Raw genomic sequence first — 17033 nt, forward strand, 5'->3', positions numbered from 1 at the left:
CAACAATGCCCCCTCCATGGACCACGTGAACGGAATGACAGGACGTTATAGCGTCCTGATTGGATATGTTCAGAGAGGGGAGTATAGGGAGGTGGATCCCGGCGCACAAGTGTCAGAGACTAATAGATTAATTAATGTATAGAGACCAGCTGTGCCGGGACCAATCAGAAGGGAGAGAGGGATTTTTAAACTGGACGAAGAGAAGTATTTGGCATTCACAAAGGGAGCTGACCTTGAGAAAGACCCAGGCAGGGTCGGAACGCGTGGGTGCCCCAGTGGACTCATCTGACTGGAGAAGAACGTGGAATCATCTATGCCGGAGTAGGAAGGCTTATCTACATCAAAGAACTCTCCTGCTGCAGCCGGAAAAGTCTGGTGTATACACGCCTGTGGAACTGCTTTTTGCCTGTTATTCACCTACATCTGGTAATTACCCACTGCCTTATCTATGTCGGATTAAGTCCACTCAAGAATGCCTAACAGCAGATGCTGTACATTTTAAGTGTCATTTTAACTTGGGATGTTCTTAATGTTGTTTTTCATCGTGTGTGATGTGTAATAAAATCCTTAACCCAAGGTACTGCACTATAGTCCACAATTCTGTTTCTTTTTCCGGTTCGACGAACTAAGAGAAAAAGACTTTAAGAATAAGAATTTACTTACCGATAATTCTATTTCTCATAGTCCGTAGTGGATGCTGGGGACTCCGAAAGGACCATGGGGGGGATAGCGGCTCCGCAGGAGACTGGGCACAAAAGTAAAGCTTTAGGACTACCTGGTGTGCACTGGCTCCTCCCCCCATGACCCTCCTCCAAGCCTCAGGATACTGTGCCCGGACGAGCGTACACAATAAGGAAGGATTTTGAATCCCGGGTAAGACTCATACCAGCCACACCAATCACACCGTACAACTTGTGATCTGAACCCAGTTAACAGCATGATAACAGAAGGAGCCTCTGAAAAGATGGCTCACAACAACAATAACCCGATTTTTGTAACAAAAACTATGTACAAGTAATGCAGACAATCCGCACTTGGGATGGGCGCCCAGCATCCACTACGGACTATGAGAAATAGAATTATCGGTAAGTAAATTCTTATTTTCTCTAACGTCCTAGTGGATGCTGGGGACTCCGAAAGGACCATGGGGATTATACCAAAGCTCCCAAACGGGCGGGAGAGTGCGGATGACTCTGCAGCACCGAATGAGAGAACTCCAGGTCCTCCTCAGCCAGGGTATCAAATTTGTAGAATTTAGCAAACGTGTTTGCCCCTGACCAAGTAGCTGCTCGGCAAAGTTGTAAAGCCGAGACCCCTCGGGCAGCCGCCCAAGATGAGCCCACTTTCCGTGTGGAATGGGCTTTTACAGATTTTGGCTGTGGCAGGCCTGCCACAGAATGTGCAAGCTGAATTGTACTACAAATCCAACGAGCAATCGTCTGCTTAGAAGCAGGAGCACCCAGCTTGTTGGGTGCATACAGGATAAACAGCGAGTCAGATTTTCTGACTCCAGCCGTCCTGGAAACATATATTTTCAGGGCCCTGACTACGTCCAGCAACTTGGAATCCTCCAAGTCCCTAGTAGCCGCAGGCACCACAATAGGCTGGTTTAAGTGAAATGCTGAAACCACCTTAGGGAGAAAACGAGTCCTCAATTCTGCCCTGTCCGTATGAAAAATTAGGTAAGGGCTTTTATAGGATAAAGCCGCCAATTCTGATACACGCCTGGCTGAAGCCAGGGCTAACAGCATTACCACTTTCCATGTGAGATATTTTAAGTCCACAGTGGTGAGTGGTTCAAACCAATGTGATTTTAGGAATCCCAAAAGTACATTGAGATCCCAAGGTGCCACTGGAGGCACAAAAGGAGGCTGTATATGCAGTACTCCCTTGACAAACGTCTGAACTTCAGGAACAGAAGCTAGTTCTTTTTGGAAGAATATTGACAGGGCCGAAATTTGAACCTTAATGGACCCTAATTTGAGGCCCATAGACAGTCCTGTTTGCAGGAAATGCAGGAATCGACCCAGTTGAAATTCCTCTGTAGGGGCCTTCCTGGCCTCGCACCACGCAACATATTTACGCCAAATACGGTGATAATGTTGTATGGTTACATCCTTCCTGGCTTTGATCAGGGTAGGGATGACTTCATCCGGAATGCCTTTCTCCCTCAGGATCCGGCGTTCAACCGCCATGCCGTCAAACGCAGCCACGGTAAGTCTTGGAACAGACATGGTCCCTGCTGGAGCAGGTCCTTTCTTAGAGGTAGAGGCCACGGGTCTTCCGCGAGCATCTCTTGAATTTCCGGGTACCAAGTCCTTCTTGGCCAATCCGGAGCCACGAGTATAGTCTTTACTCCTCTCCTTCTTATGATTCTCAGTACTTTTGGTATGAGAGGAAGAGGAGGGAACACATACACTGATTGGTACACCCACGGTGTTACCAGAGCGTCCACAGCTATTGCCTGAGGGTCCCTTGACCTGGCGCAATATCTGTCCAGTTTTTTGTTGAGGCGGGACGCCATCATGTCTACCTTTGGTTTTTCCCAACGGTTCACAATCATGTGGAAGACTTCTGGGTGAAGTCCCCACTCCCCCGGGTGAAGATCGTGTCTGCTGAGGAAGTCTGCTTCCCAGTTGTCCACTCCCGGAATGAACACTGCTGACAGTGCTATCACATGATTTTCCGCCCAGCGAAGAATCCTTGCCACTTCCATCATTGCCCTCCTGCTTCTTGTGCCGCCCTGTCTGTTTACGTGGGCGACTGCCGTGATGTTGTCCGACTGGATCAACACCGGCTGACCCTGAAGCAGAGGTCTTGCCTGACTTAGGGCATTGTAAATGGCCCTTAGTTCCAGGATATTTATGTGAAGTGACGTTTCCATGCTTGACCACAAGCCCTGGAAATTTCTTCCCTGTGTGACTGCTCCCCAGCCTCTCAGGCTGGCATCCGTGGTCACCAGGACCCAATCCTGAATGCCGAATCTGTGGCCCTCTAGGAGATGAGCACTCTGTAACCACCACAGGAGAGACACCCTTGTCCTTGGAGACAGGGTTATCCGCTGATGCATTTGAAGATGCGATCCGGACCATTTGTCCAGCAGATCCCACTGAAAAGTTCTTGCGTGGAATCTGCCGAATGGAATCGCTTCGTAAGAAGCCACCATCTTTCCCAGGACCCTTGTGCATTGATGTACTGACACTTGGCCTGGTCTTAGGAGGTTCCTGACTAGGTCGGATAACTCCCTGGCTTTCTCTTCCGGGAGAAACACCCTTTTCTGTACTGTGTCCAGAATCATCCCTAGGAACAGCAGACGTGTCGTCGGAATCAGCTGCGATTTTGGAATATTTAGAATCCATCCGTGCTGTCGTAGTACTACTTGAGATAGTGCTACTCCGACCTCTAACTGTTCTCTGGACCTTGCCCTTATCAGGAGATCGTCCAAGTAAGGGATAATTAAGACGCCTTTTCTTCGAAGAAGAATCATCATTTCGGCCATTACCTTGGTAAAGACCCGGGGTGCCGTGGACAATCCAAACGGCAGCGTCTGAAACTGATAGTGACAGTTCTGTACCACAAACCTGAGGTACCCTTGGTGAGAAGGGCAAATTGGGACATGGAGGTAAGCATCCTTGATGTCCAGCGACACCGTATAGTCCCCTTCTTCCAGGTTCGCTATCACTGCTCTGAGTGACTCCATCTTGAACTTGAACCTTTTTATGTAAGTGTTCAAGGATTTCAGATTTAAAATGGGTCTCACCGAGCCGTCCGGCTTCGGTACCACAAATAGCGTGGAATAATACCCCTTTCCCTGTTGTAGGAGGGGTACCTTGATTATCACCTGCTGGGAATACAGCTTGTGAATGGCTTCCAATACCGCCTCCCTGTCGGGGGGAGACGTTGGTAAAGCAGACTTCAGGAAACGGCGAGGGGGAGACGTCTCGAATTCCAATTTGTACCCCTGAGATACTACCTGCAGGATCCAGGGGTCCACTTGCGAGTGAGCCCACTGCGCGCTGAAATTTTTGAGACGGGCCCCCACCGTGCCTGAGTCCGCTTGTAAGGCCCCAGCGTCATGCTGAGGACTTGGCAGAAGCGGGGGAGGGCTTCTGTTCGTGGGAAGAGGCTGTCTGCTGCAGTCTTTTTCCCCTTCCTCTGCCCCGGGGCAGATATGAGTGGCCTTTTGCCCGCTTGCCCTTATGGGGACGAAAGGACTGAGCCTGAAAAGACGGTATCTTTTTCTGCTGCGAGGTGACTTGGGGTAAAAAGGTGGATTTTCCAGCCGTTGCCGTGGCCACCAGGTCCGATAGACCGACCCCAAATAACTCCTCCCCTTTATACGGCAATACTTCCATATGCCGTTTGGAATCCGCATCCCCTGACCACTGTCGCGTCCATAATCCTCTTCTGGCAGAAATGGACATCGCACTTACTCTTGATGCCAGAGTGCAAATATCCCTCTGTGCATCTCGCATATATAGAAATGCATCCTTTAAATGCTCTATAGTCAATTATATATTGTCCCTGTCCAGGGTATCGATATTTTCAGTCAGGGAATCCGACCAAGCCACCCCAGCACTGCACATCCAGGCTGAGGCGATTGCTGGTCGCAGTATAATACCAGTATGTGTGTATATACTTTTAAGGATATTTTCCAGCTTCCTATCAGCTGGTTCCTTGAGGGCGGCCGTATCAGGGGACGGTAATGCCACTTGTTTTGATAAGCGTGTGAGCGCCTTATCTACCCTAGGGGGTGTTTCCCAACGCGCCCTAACCTCTGGCGGGAAAGGGTATAATGCCAATAACTTTTTAGAAATTAGCAGTTTTTTATCGGGGGAAACCCACGCTTCATCACACACCTCATTTAATTCATCTGATTCGGGAAAAACTACGGGTAGTTTTTTCACACCCCACATAATACCCTTTTTTGTGGTACTTGTAGTATCAGAAATGTTCAAAACCTCCTTCATTGCCGTGATCATGTAACGTGTGGCCCTACTGGAAAATACGTTTGTTTCCTCACCGTCGACACTGGAGTCAGTGTCCGTGTCTGTGTCTGTATCGACCTGAGGTAACGGGCGCTTTAGAGCCCCTGACGGTGTTTGAGACGCCTGTACAGGTATTAACTGATTTGCCGGCTGTCTCATGTCGTCAACAGTCTTTTGTAAAGTGCTGACACTATCACGTAATTCTTTCCATAAGACCATCCAGTCAGGTGTCGACTCCCTAGGGGGTGACATCACTAACACAGGCAATTGCTCCGCCTCCACACCATTTTCCTCCTCATACATGTCGACACAACGTACCGACACACAGCACACACACAGGGAATGCTCTGATAGAGGACAGGACCCCACTAGCCCTTTGGGGAGACAGAGGGAGAGTTTGCCAGCACACACCAGAGCGCTATATATATACAGGGATAACCTTATATAAGTGTTTTTCCCTAATATAGCTGCTGTATATATTTATATGCCAATTTAGTGCCCCCCCTCTCTTGTTTTACCCTGTTTCTGTAGTGCAGGACTGCAGGGGAGAGTCAGGGAGCCTTCCTCCAACGGAGCTGTGAGGAAAAAATGGCGCCAGTGTGCTGAGGAGATAGGCTCCGCCCCTTTTTCGGCGGCCTTTCTCCCGCTTTTTTATGTAAAAATTGGCAGGGGTTAAATGCATCCATATAGCCCAGGAGCTATATGTGATGTATTTTTTGCCAAAAAAGGTGTTTTTATTGCGTCTCAGGGCGCCCCCCCCAGCGCCCTGCACCCTCAGTGACCGGAGTGTGAAGTGTGCTGAGAGCAATGGCGCACAGCTGCAGTGCTGTGCGCTACCTTATTGAAGACAGGACGTCTTCTGCCGACGATTTTCCGGACCTCTTCAGTCTTCTGGCTCTGTAAGGGGGACGGCGGCGCGGCTCTGGGACCCATCCATGGCTGGGCCTGTGATCGTCCCTCTGGAGCTAATGTCCAGTAGCCTAAGAAGCCCAATCCACTCTGCACGCAGGTGAGTTCGCTTCTTCTCCCCTTAGTCCCTCGGTGCAGTGAGCCTGTTGCCAGCAGGTCTCACTGAAAATAAAAAACCTACTTTAAACTTTTACACTAAGCAGCTCAGGAGAGCCCCTTAGCCTGCACCCGTCTCGTTCGGGCACAAAAATCTAACTGAGGCTTGGAGGAGGGTCATGGGGGGAGGAGCCAGTGCACACCAGGTAGTCCTAAAGCTTTTTACTTTTGTGCCCAGTCTCCTGCGGAGCCGCTATCCCCCCCATGGTCCTTTCGGAGTCCCCAGCATCCACTAGGACGTTAGAGAAAATACGTTTGGCCTTGACCTCCTGACAGCGCTTACCCAGTGGTATCCTATATGTTGTATTGTTTGTGTATTGTGAGGGTGGAGAGACCTCAATAGTGATATCCGGACCAGCAGCTGTGACAGCGCACTGACATCTACCAAATTGGTATTTTACATCCACTCACATAAATACTCTCCCATGCAGACTCTTTGGATGTTTCAAAGCAGAGTTGAAAACCATTTCTTAGGTTAAATGTACAATGACCCTTTATAACAGGTTCATTCTACTGTATACAGGATTAGAAGGTCTATTACCGGTCAGCCTAAAGCTACAGGAAACATAAAAACATGTTGGGGTCTTTTCATAGTGTGCTATAGAATATGTAGGAGGTGATAAGTCATTAGAGAGCAGATGAAAATATTTAATCAATCTGTCCGTCGTACTGCAACAGCTTAATTTGCTGTAAATCACTAATAATTCTCATGATGGGCAGTTTTCACACCAGAATGCAGGGGATTAGCCTTTACATAAAATGTATATATATATGTGCGTGCACATTATAAGTTTATTATAATGTATACCCCATCCCCCCAAAACAATTAAAATAATAAGAATTTACTTACCGATAATTCTATTTCTCATAGTCCGTAGTGGATGCTGGGACTCCGTCAGGACCATGGGGAATAGCGGGCTCCGCAGGAGACAGGGCACATCTAAATAAAGCTTTTAGGATCACATGGTGCGTACTGGCTCCTCCCCCTATGACCCTCCTCCAAGCCTCAGTTAGGTACTGTGCCCGGACGAGCGTACACAATAAGGAAGGATCTTGAATCCCGGGTAAGACTCATACCAGCCACACCAATCACACCGTACAACTTGTGATCTGAATCCAGTTAACAGTATGATAACAAAAAACGAAGTAGCCTCTGAAAAGATGGCTCACAACAATAGTAATAACCCGATCTTTGTAACAATAACTATGTACAAGTATTGCAGACAATCCGCACTTGGGATGGGCGCCCAGCATCCACTACGGACTATGAGAAATAGAATTATCGGTAAGTAAATTCTTATTTTCTCTAACGTCCTAGTGGATGCTGGGACTCCGTCAGGACCATGGGGATTATACCAAAGCTCCCAAACGGGCGGGAGAGTGCGGATGACTCTGCAGCACCAAATGAGAGAACTCCAGGTCCTCCTTAGCCAGAGTATCAAATTTGTAAAATTTTACAAACGTGTTCTCCCCTGACCACGTAGCTGCTCGGCAAAGTTGTAATGCCGAGACCCCTCGGGCAGCCGCCCAAGATGAGCCCACTTTCCTTGTGGAGTGGGCCTTTACAGATTTAGGCTGTGGCAGGCCTGCCACAGAATGTGCAAGTTGGATTGTGCTACAGATCCAACGTGCAATCGTCTGTTTAGACGCAGGAGCACCCATCTTATTGGGTGCATACAATATAAACAACGAGTCAGATTTTCTGACTCCAGCTGTCCTTGAAATATATATTTTTAATGCTCTGACAACGTCCAGTAACTTGGAGTCCTCCAAGTCGCTAGTAGCCGCAGGCACCACAATAGGCTGGTTCAAGTGAAAAGCCGAAACCACCTTAGGGAGAAAATGAGGACGTGTCCGCAGTTCTGCCCTGTCCGAATGGAAAATCAGATATGGGCTTTTGTATGATAAAGCCGCCAACTCTGAAACTCTCCTGGCTGAAGCCAGGGCCAATAGCATGGTTACCTTCCATGTAAGGTATTTTAAATCTACCGATTTTAGAGGCTCAAACCAATGAGATTTGAGAAAATTCAAAACTACGTTCAAATCCCACGGTGCCACTGGAGGCACTATTGGGGGTTGTATATGTAGTACACCTTTGACAAAAGTTTGTACTTCAGGCACTGATGCCAATTCCTTCTGGAAGAAGATTGATAAGGCCGAAATTTGAACTTTAATGGACCCCAATTTTAGGCCCATAGACAATCCTGCTTGCAGGAAATGTAAGAATCGACCCAATTGAAATTCTTCCGTTGGAGCCTTCTTGGCCTCACACCACGCAACATATTATCGCCAAATGCGGTGATAATGTTGTACAGTCACTTCCTTTCTAGCCTTAATCAAGGTAGGAATAACTTCCTCTGGAATGCCCTTTTCTTTTAGAATCCGGCGTTCAACCGCCATGCCGTCAAACGCAGACGCGGTAAGTCTTGGAACATACAAGGTCCCTGCTGAAGCAGATCCCTTCTTAGAGGTAGAGGCCATGGATCCTCCGTGAGCATCTCTTGAAGTTCCGGATACCAAGTTCTTCTTGGCCAGTCCGGAGCCACCAGTATTGTTCTTACTCCTCTTTTCCGTATAATTCTCAGTACCTTTGGTATGAGAGGCAGAGGAGGGAACACATACACTGACTGGTACACCCACGGTGTTACCAGAGCGTCCACAGCTATTGCCTGAGGGTCTCTTGACCTGGCGCAATATCTGTCCAATTTTTTGTTGAGGCGAGACGCCATCATGTCCACCTTTGGTCTTTCCCAACGGTTCACAATCATGTGGAAAACTTCTGGATGAAGTCCCCACTCTCCCGGGTGAAGGTCGTGTCTGCTGAGGAAGTCTGCTTCCCAGTTGTCCACTCCCGGGATGAACACTGCTGACAGTGCTATGACATGATTCTCCGCCCAGCGCAGAATCCTTGCAGCTTCTGTCATTGCTCTTCTGCTTCTCGTGCCGCCTTGTCGGTTTACGTGGGCGACTGCCGTGATGTTGTCCGACTGGATCAACACCGGCTGACCCTGAAGCAGCGATTTTGCCAGGCTTAGAGCATTGTAGATCGCTCTTAGCTCCAGTATATTTATGTGAAGGGACGTCTCCAGGTTTGACCACACGCCCTGGAAGTTTCTTCCCTGTGTGACTGCTCCCCAGCCTCGTAGGCTGGCATCCGTAGTCACCAGGACCCAGTCCTGTATGCCGAATCTGCGGCCCTCTAACAGATGGGCACTCTGCAACCACCACAGGAGAGACAACCTTGTTCTTGGTGACAGTGTTATCCGCTGATGCATGTGCAGATGCGATCCGGACCATTTGTCCAGCAGATCCCACTGAAATGTCCGTGCATGGAATCTGCCGAATGGAATCGCTTCGTAAGAAGCCACCATCTTTCCCAGGACTCTTGTGCATTGATGTACTGACACAGTTCCTGGTTTTAGGAGGTTCCTGACAAGTTCGGATAACTCCCTTGCTTTCTCCTCCGGGAGAAACACCTTTTTCTGAACCGTGTCCAGAATCATTCCCAGGAACAGCAGACGAGTTGTCGGGGTCAATTGAGATTTTGGAAGATTCAGAATCCACCCGTGTTGCTGAAGCACTACCTGGGTTAGTGCTACACCGACTTCCAGCTGTTCTCTGGACTTTGCCCTTATCAGGAGATCGTCCAAGTAAGGGATAATTAATACGCCTTTTCTTCGTAGAAGAACCATCATTTCGGTCATTACCTTGGTAAAGACCCGAGGGGCCGTGGACAAACCAAACGGCAGCGTTTGAAACTGATAATGACAGTCTTGTATCACGAACCTGAGATACCCTTGGTGTGAGGGGTAAATTGAGACATGCAGATAAGCATCTTTTATGTCCAGGGACACCATGAAGTCCCCTTCTTCCAGATTCGCTATCACTGCTCTGAGTGACTCCATCTTGAACTTGAATTTCTGTATGTACAGGTTCAAGGATTTCAGGTTTAGAATAGGTCTTACCGAACCGTCCGGCTTCGGTACCACAAATAGTGTGGAATAATACCCCTTTCCCTGTTGTAGGAGGGGTACCTTGACTATCACCTGCTGAGAATACAGCTTGTGAATGGCTTCCAAAACCGACGTCCTTTCTGAGGGAGACGTTGGTAAAGCAGACTTTAGGAACCGGCGAGGGGGAGACCTTTCGAACTCCAACATGTAACCCTGAGATATTATCTGCAGGATCCACGGGTCCACTTGTGAGCGAGCCCACTGATTGCTGAAAATCTTGAGTCGACCCCCCACCGCTCCTGAGTCCGCTTGTAAAGCCCCAGCGTCATGCTGATGGCTTTGTAGAACCCGGGGCGGGCTTCTGGTCCTGGGCAGGGGCTGCTTGCTGCCCTCTCTTACCCTTTCCTCTGCCTCGCGGCAGATAAGACTGTCCTTTTGGTCGCTTGTTTTTATAGGAGTGAAAGGACTGCGGCTGAAAAGACGGTGTCTTTTTCTGTTGGGAGGGGGTCTGAGGTAAAAAAGTGGATTTGCCGGCAGTTGCCGTGGCCACCAGGTCCGAAAGACCGACCCCAAATAATTCCTCTCCTTTATATGGCAATACTTCCATATGCCTTTTGGAATCCGCATCACCTGACCACTGTCGCGTCCATAAACTTCTTCTGGCAGATATGGACATCGCGCTTACTCTTGATGCTAGAGTACAAATATCCCTCTGAGCATCTCGCATATAAAGAAAAGCATCCTTTAATTGCTCTAGAGTCAATAAAATACTGTCCCTATCCAGGGTATCAATATTTTCAGTCAGAGAATCCAACCACACTACCCCAGCACTGCACATCCAGGCTGAGGCTACTGCCGGTCGCAGTATAACACCAGTATGTGTGTATATACTCTTCAGTGTAGTTTCCAGCCTCCTATCTGCTGGATCCTTGAGGGCGGCCGTATCAGGAGACGGCAACGCCACTTGCTTTGATAAACGTGTGAGCGCCTTATCCACCCTAGGGGGTGTTTCCCAGCGCGCCCTAACCTCTGGTGGGAAAGGGTATAATGCCAATAACTTCTTGGAAATTAGCAGTTTTCTATCTGGGTTAACCCACGCTTCGTCACACACGTCATTCAATTCCTCTGATTCTGGAAAAGCTACAGGTAGTTTTTTCACCCCCCACATAATACCCCTTTTTGAGGTACCAGCAGTATCAGAGATCTGCAAAGCCTCCTTCATTGCCGTGATCATATAACGTGTGGCCCTATTGGAAAATACGTTTGTTTCTTCACCGTCGACACTAGATTCATCTGTGTCGGTACCCGTGTCGACTGACTGAGGTAAGGGACGTTTTACAGCCCCTGACGGTGTCTGAGACGCCTGAGCCGGTACTAACTGGTTTTCCGGCCGTCTCATTTCGTCAACTGACTTTTGTAATGTGCTAACATTATCACGTAATTCCATAACTAAAGCCATCCATTCCGGTGTCGACTCCCTAGGGGGTGACATCACCATTACCGGCAATTGCTCTGCCTCCACACCAACATCGTCCTCATACATGTCGACACACACGTACCGACACACAGCAGCCACACAGGGAATGCTCTAATCGAAGACAGGACCCTCTTAGCCCTTTGGGGAGACAGAGGGAGAGTTTGCCAGCACACACCAAAAACGCTATAAATGTATATAAACAACCCTAGAAGGTGTTGTTTTTGATATAAGCGCTTTTAATATATCAATATCGCCAAATTATGCCCCCCTTCTCTTTGTTACCCTGTTTCTGTAGTGCAGTGCAGGGGAGAGTCCTGGGAGCCTTCCTCACCAGCGGAGCTGAGCAGGAAAATGGCGCTGAGTGCTGAGGAGAATAAGCTCCGCCCCTTTTTCGGCGGGCTTTTCTCCCGGGTTTTAAGAAAACTGGCCTGGGTTAAATACATACATATAGCCTTAATGGCTACATGTGATGTATTTATTTTGCCACTAAAGGTATTTAATATTGCTGCCCAGGGCGCCCCCAGCAGCGCCCTGCACCCTCCGTGACTGAATCAGTGAGACGTGTAGCAACAATGGCGCACAGCTGCAGTGCTGTGCGCTACCTTCATGAAGACTGAGGAGTCTTCTGCCGCCTGCTTTCCGGACCTCCGTCTTCAGCGTCTGTAAGGGGGATCGGCGGCGCGGCTCCGGGACGAACCCCAGGAGGACCTGTGTTCCGACTCCCTCTGGAGCTAAGTGTCCAGTAGCCTAAGACTCCAATCCATCCTGCACGCAGGTGAGTTGGAAATCTCTCCCCTAAGTCCCTCGATGCAGTGATCCTGTTGCCAGCAGGATTCACTGAGATTTAAACCTAAAAAAACTTTTTCTAAGCAGCTCTTTAGGAGAGCCACCTAGATTGCACCCTTCTCGGACGGGCACAAAAACCTAACTGAGGCTTGGAGGAGGGTCATAGGGGGAGGAGCCAGTACGCACCATGTGATCCTAAAAGCTTTATTTAGATGTGCCCTGTCTCCTGCGGAGCCCGCTATTCCCCATGGTCCTGACGGAGTCCCAGCATCCACTAGGACGTTAGAGAAAATAATAATAATGATATTACCCCTAACTTTCTAATAAACCCAAACTTTTTTGGCACCTTACTATTTATAGTCCCCCATTGTTTTCTGTAGTATACTGGGTCTTTCTTGATGCAAAGAAGTTCAATACTTGAAAAAAGATTGAAACCATTGAAAACGCCGCAGAGATCTTCCAATGCAAATGGAGTTAAGATTAGCAACCCCACCTACTTTATAGATGACAGCCAACCAAGAGTAGTCTTATGAAAGGCTACTCCTGCTTGACTGCCCAATCAGTCTGTTTTTGGTGCAACAATGCAGGACATTTAATTGCTCAATAAATTTTTCTAATGTACTACAAAGCAAGTGAAACAAATTCTATAAATAACCCAATTTAGTCAATCTGCCACCCCTCATCCATGCAACCACACCCCAATGTTTTTTTTCATTCTCACCATGACACATAAAGGGAACAGAGAAAAGTCAAACATAAAAATGCTAAAACGTCACAAACACAGATTCATATGGATTCAGTATGGGTCAGGATCCCGGCGGTAATAAGACCGACGCTGGAATCCTGACAGGTGAGATCCCGACGGCGAGCGCAGCGTGTCCCCTCGTGGGCTAGCTGCGCTCACAATGCTTCGGGCCCAGTGTCGAGCTTCGCTCTCCACACTAATATGTTCCCCCTCGCGGGGTGGCATGGCATGTGGGGTTTCCGGGCCCCGGACGGGATTCTAACCGCCGGTATACCCTCGGCTGTCGGGATTCAGACGTCGGTATCCTGACCGCCGGGATCCCGACTGCTGGGAAACTAACTGCTTCCCATTCATATACAGCACAACTGTCCTAGTTTAGGTGAGATGGTCCATATCCTATGCGGCTGTCTTGCTGACCCAACAACCAGGATTTCTAACCTGTATTGGGTTGTTGGGAGGTGTGTCCTAATAGAATGCAGTTTTAATAAAATATTTACAAATGTGAGATTAGAAATGCAGAAATCAGTTTTTAATCCTACAAAATTAGACAATTTTTATCATTTGTTTTTTATTTGTGACCTACTAATACAAAAAAATGGTTTACTGTGATCTGACTCAAATTCCAATAAAATACTTATTCAGAAAGAACTAACCTGACCTATTATTCTTCTGTCGGCAGGTATGAGTACAGGCCCAGAAGTCGTGGTTGCAAAGCACTGTGGGATGTGAGTATTTGGGCTCTCACTGATTACTAACCGGGTGGAACAGGAGTACGAGATGCAGGAATCACAGTAGTGTTCTGAAGGTGGGAAAGCAGAGGTCAGAGCTTGTGCAGGATCTCATTACTAATTTGGTTCAAAGCATCACATTCAGTGAGGAAGACAGACAGGAACCAGCATGAGGAATTACAATGTGCAAGTGCTCGGTCTTCTGCCACGCATGTGCCAGCCGAAAGAACTGCAGGCAAACCTGTGTCGCTGAGTTCTCCAGCCCAAGCTCTGCTAACATATACACAAGAAGACCACACCGTTAACGTTTGCTGGACCTCCCATTATAGAGTCCCTCCTTTGCACAAATATACTTCTTTCTTATATATGCTGCAAATAGTCTAACTGTGTAACTGGAGCTGAAATAAACGTTATTGCATGTGATATATTGTAAACAAAAGTAAAAATAGATCAGGACTTAATGATCATTGATTTACTTTGTAGTACCTTAAATTGATTTATATGAATAAAACAAATGATAGGGTTTATGGCGTCTAAAGCTACTTGCAACTCCCACAGCTCTTGATCAGCAATCTACACTGGCTCATTATAGCGCAGTACAATAGCCGCATTAGAAGATCGTATTCATTCATTACATGTTATAAAACACAACGTTGCTAAAAATTGTACTCCCAAAGGAGTCATTGGGGTAGATTCAATTCACCGACAGTTGAATAGCGCCAGGAATTAGCTCCCGGCGCTATTCAATACAGTGCCAAGTGACACTCAATTGTCGGGAATTCTTCTCTCACCCCCCGGGAGATGAGAGAGGAAATCCGACAAAAGTGCTGCCGCGAGGCCAGTGCGAGGCTGATTTTGTCGGGAATCAGCATCGCGGCGGGTAGTTAAATCGGAGAATGCCCGTTCTCCCGACAAATCAACCTGTTAAGTCCGGGAGAACTGGCATTCGCCGACTTTACTTGAGCTGAATTGAATAGCGACGGGAGCTAATTCCCGGCACTATTCAACTGTCGATAAATTTAATTGACCCCATTGTCATTCCATGTTTACCATACCCCTCCTCTGTAAGAGATTCCAACTCACCACCCCTGTATAAGGATGGACATGAAAGGCTTTTAAATCCCATATTAAAACCCCATCGATGGATGGGTGCTCTGTATGCGCAGAACTCAGCCATCAGGCCAGTATCATCTGTGGCGCGGCATCAATGCCGCATCATCTATGGTAAACACTTGCCATCAGTAGTAGACCATCAATGGTTTCAACCAATCGATGGTAATGGCCATCCCTAACCCTGTAGCTTACCATAGCGAGACTAGATCTACAGTCACAGAGACAGCCTAGCAGAGAATGGAGGACAGTTCATTTATTCTGATTCACTGCCAGACAGACATATACAGCCACGATGAGACTGGAAACATTGCAGGGCAATGTTTGTGACTTAGGACCAGAGCTGGATTATCCAAGGGGCGACAAGGGTGGCCGTCCCGAGGTCCCCACAGGCTGCTTTATAAATCGGAGCAGTCTCCCTCAGTAGCCGCCGAGGAACTCCATGTACATAGGAGGTCATTCCGAGTCGTTCGCTCGGAAAATTTCTTCGCATCGCAGCGTTTTTCCGCTTAGTGCGCATGCGCAATGTCCGCACTGCGACTGCGCCAAGTAAATTTGCTATGAAGTTTGGATTTTTACTCACCGCTTTATCTTCGCTCAGGCGATCGTAGTGTGATTGACAGGAAATGGGTGTTACTGGGCGGAAACAGGCCGTTTTATGGGCGTGTGGGAAAAAACGCTACAGTTTCCGGAAAAAACGCAGGAGTGGCTGGAGAAACGGAGGAGTGTCTGGGCGAACGCTGGGTGTGTTTGTGACGTCAAACCAGGAACGACAAGCACTGAACTGATCGCAGATGCCGAGTAAGTCTGAAGCTACTCTGAAACTGCTACGAGATGTGTAATCGCAATATTGCTAATCTTTCGTTCGCAATTTTAAGAAGCTAAGATTCACTCCCAGTAGGCGGCGGCTTAGCGTGTGCAATACTGTTAAAATCGCCTTGCGAGCGAACAACTCGGAATGAGGGCCATAGTGTACACGGAGCTCCTCGGCGGCTGCTGACAGAGACTGCTCCGATTTAAAACGCAGTCTGTGGGGGCCCCCAACGCGTGTCTCAGTAACGCCGGCAGCTCAGTCAGTGTCTCGCCAGATTTCACTTCGCTACCCCGCGAGACACTGACTGAGCCGCCTGCGTGCGCTGCTGTAAAGCTGCTGCTCCGTATGTGGGTGAGTATGTGTGTGTGTCATTGTGTGTGTGTGTGTGTATGTGTGCGAGTGCCCGCCGACCCTCCTGCGCACGGGGGGGGGGGGTTCTTTGGCCGCAATTTTTAGTGGTGAGGTCCCCCACACGTTTGTTGCCCGGGGGCCCCCACTAGCCTTCATCCGGCCCTGCTTAGGACGCTATGACAAACTTATTACAGGAAATAGTTCTGACATGGCATCTAGATGCAGACAGTACAAAAGGTCGGCAGGGTCAAAAGGTCAACCTAAAAAAGGTAGACAACATTCTTTTTGCATTTTTAGGGATTGTGTGGATAGTTTTGTCATCTGGGACCCCCAAGTGTAGAAAGGCATTCGCTCGCCACACTCAGGGCTCGGTGGATTGCTGCGTTCACCACAAAGTTTATAACCAACTCTATGCCGACATGGATAGAGAAGGTATGAAAAAGTCCAAATACATGTAAAATTAAAAAAACCCTGTGTCTACCTTTTTGTCAACCATTCTCATGTCAACCTTTTGACCCAGTCGACATTTTGTACTGTCTACCTTTTGACCCTGTTGACCTAATCTCTGTCTAACATGGGGTGGGGGGCCAAATACGGCCCACGGGCCAGATGAGGCCCAATAACTGATCCAGCCCGGCCCGCTACCTCCCACCAGTGCACAATGACAAGCGGCCCAACCAGCTGAGATGCTTGTCATTGCGGAACAGTAGCTGCCGCAGGCGCCGTAGATATCTCCTCTTTCCCTGGGCATACCGCGCTTCTCCATCCCTTTCACGCACCTGATCCAGCCAGGGTGTCGGAGCTCCGAGAGTCTGTGGTCCCACGCAGTGCTGTATGCAGGGAGGTGTGGTCGCTGCTCCAGCCTCCTGCCCCTGCTGCAGGTGGAGCATCGTGGAGGAACAGCGGCAGCATCCCCCGCACCCTCCCTTCTCCAGGGAGGAGGAAGCAAAGCTTAGCCTCTCGGTCACAGTTCTGGCCTCAGATTCGAAATTACTGGCGGCGCGGCTCCATGAGGC

General features: G+C 48.6%; 1 pseudogene; it reads left to right on the forward strand.

The window, feature by feature from the left end:
- The window catches only part of LOC135057243 (uncharacterized), a 98539-nt pseudogene extending 84387 nt beyond the window's left edge, over window positions 1-14152 (forward strand).
- The last annotated feature ends 2881 nt before the right edge of the window (window positions 14153-17033 follow it).

This window comes from Pseudophryne corroboree, chromosome 3 (genome assembly GCF_028390025.1).
Source record: "Pseudophryne corroboree isolate aPseCor3 chromosome 3, aPseCor3.hap2, whole genome shotgun sequence".
NCBI lineage: Eukaryota > Metazoa > Chordata > Amphibia > Anura > Myobatrachidae > Pseudophryne > Pseudophryne corroboree.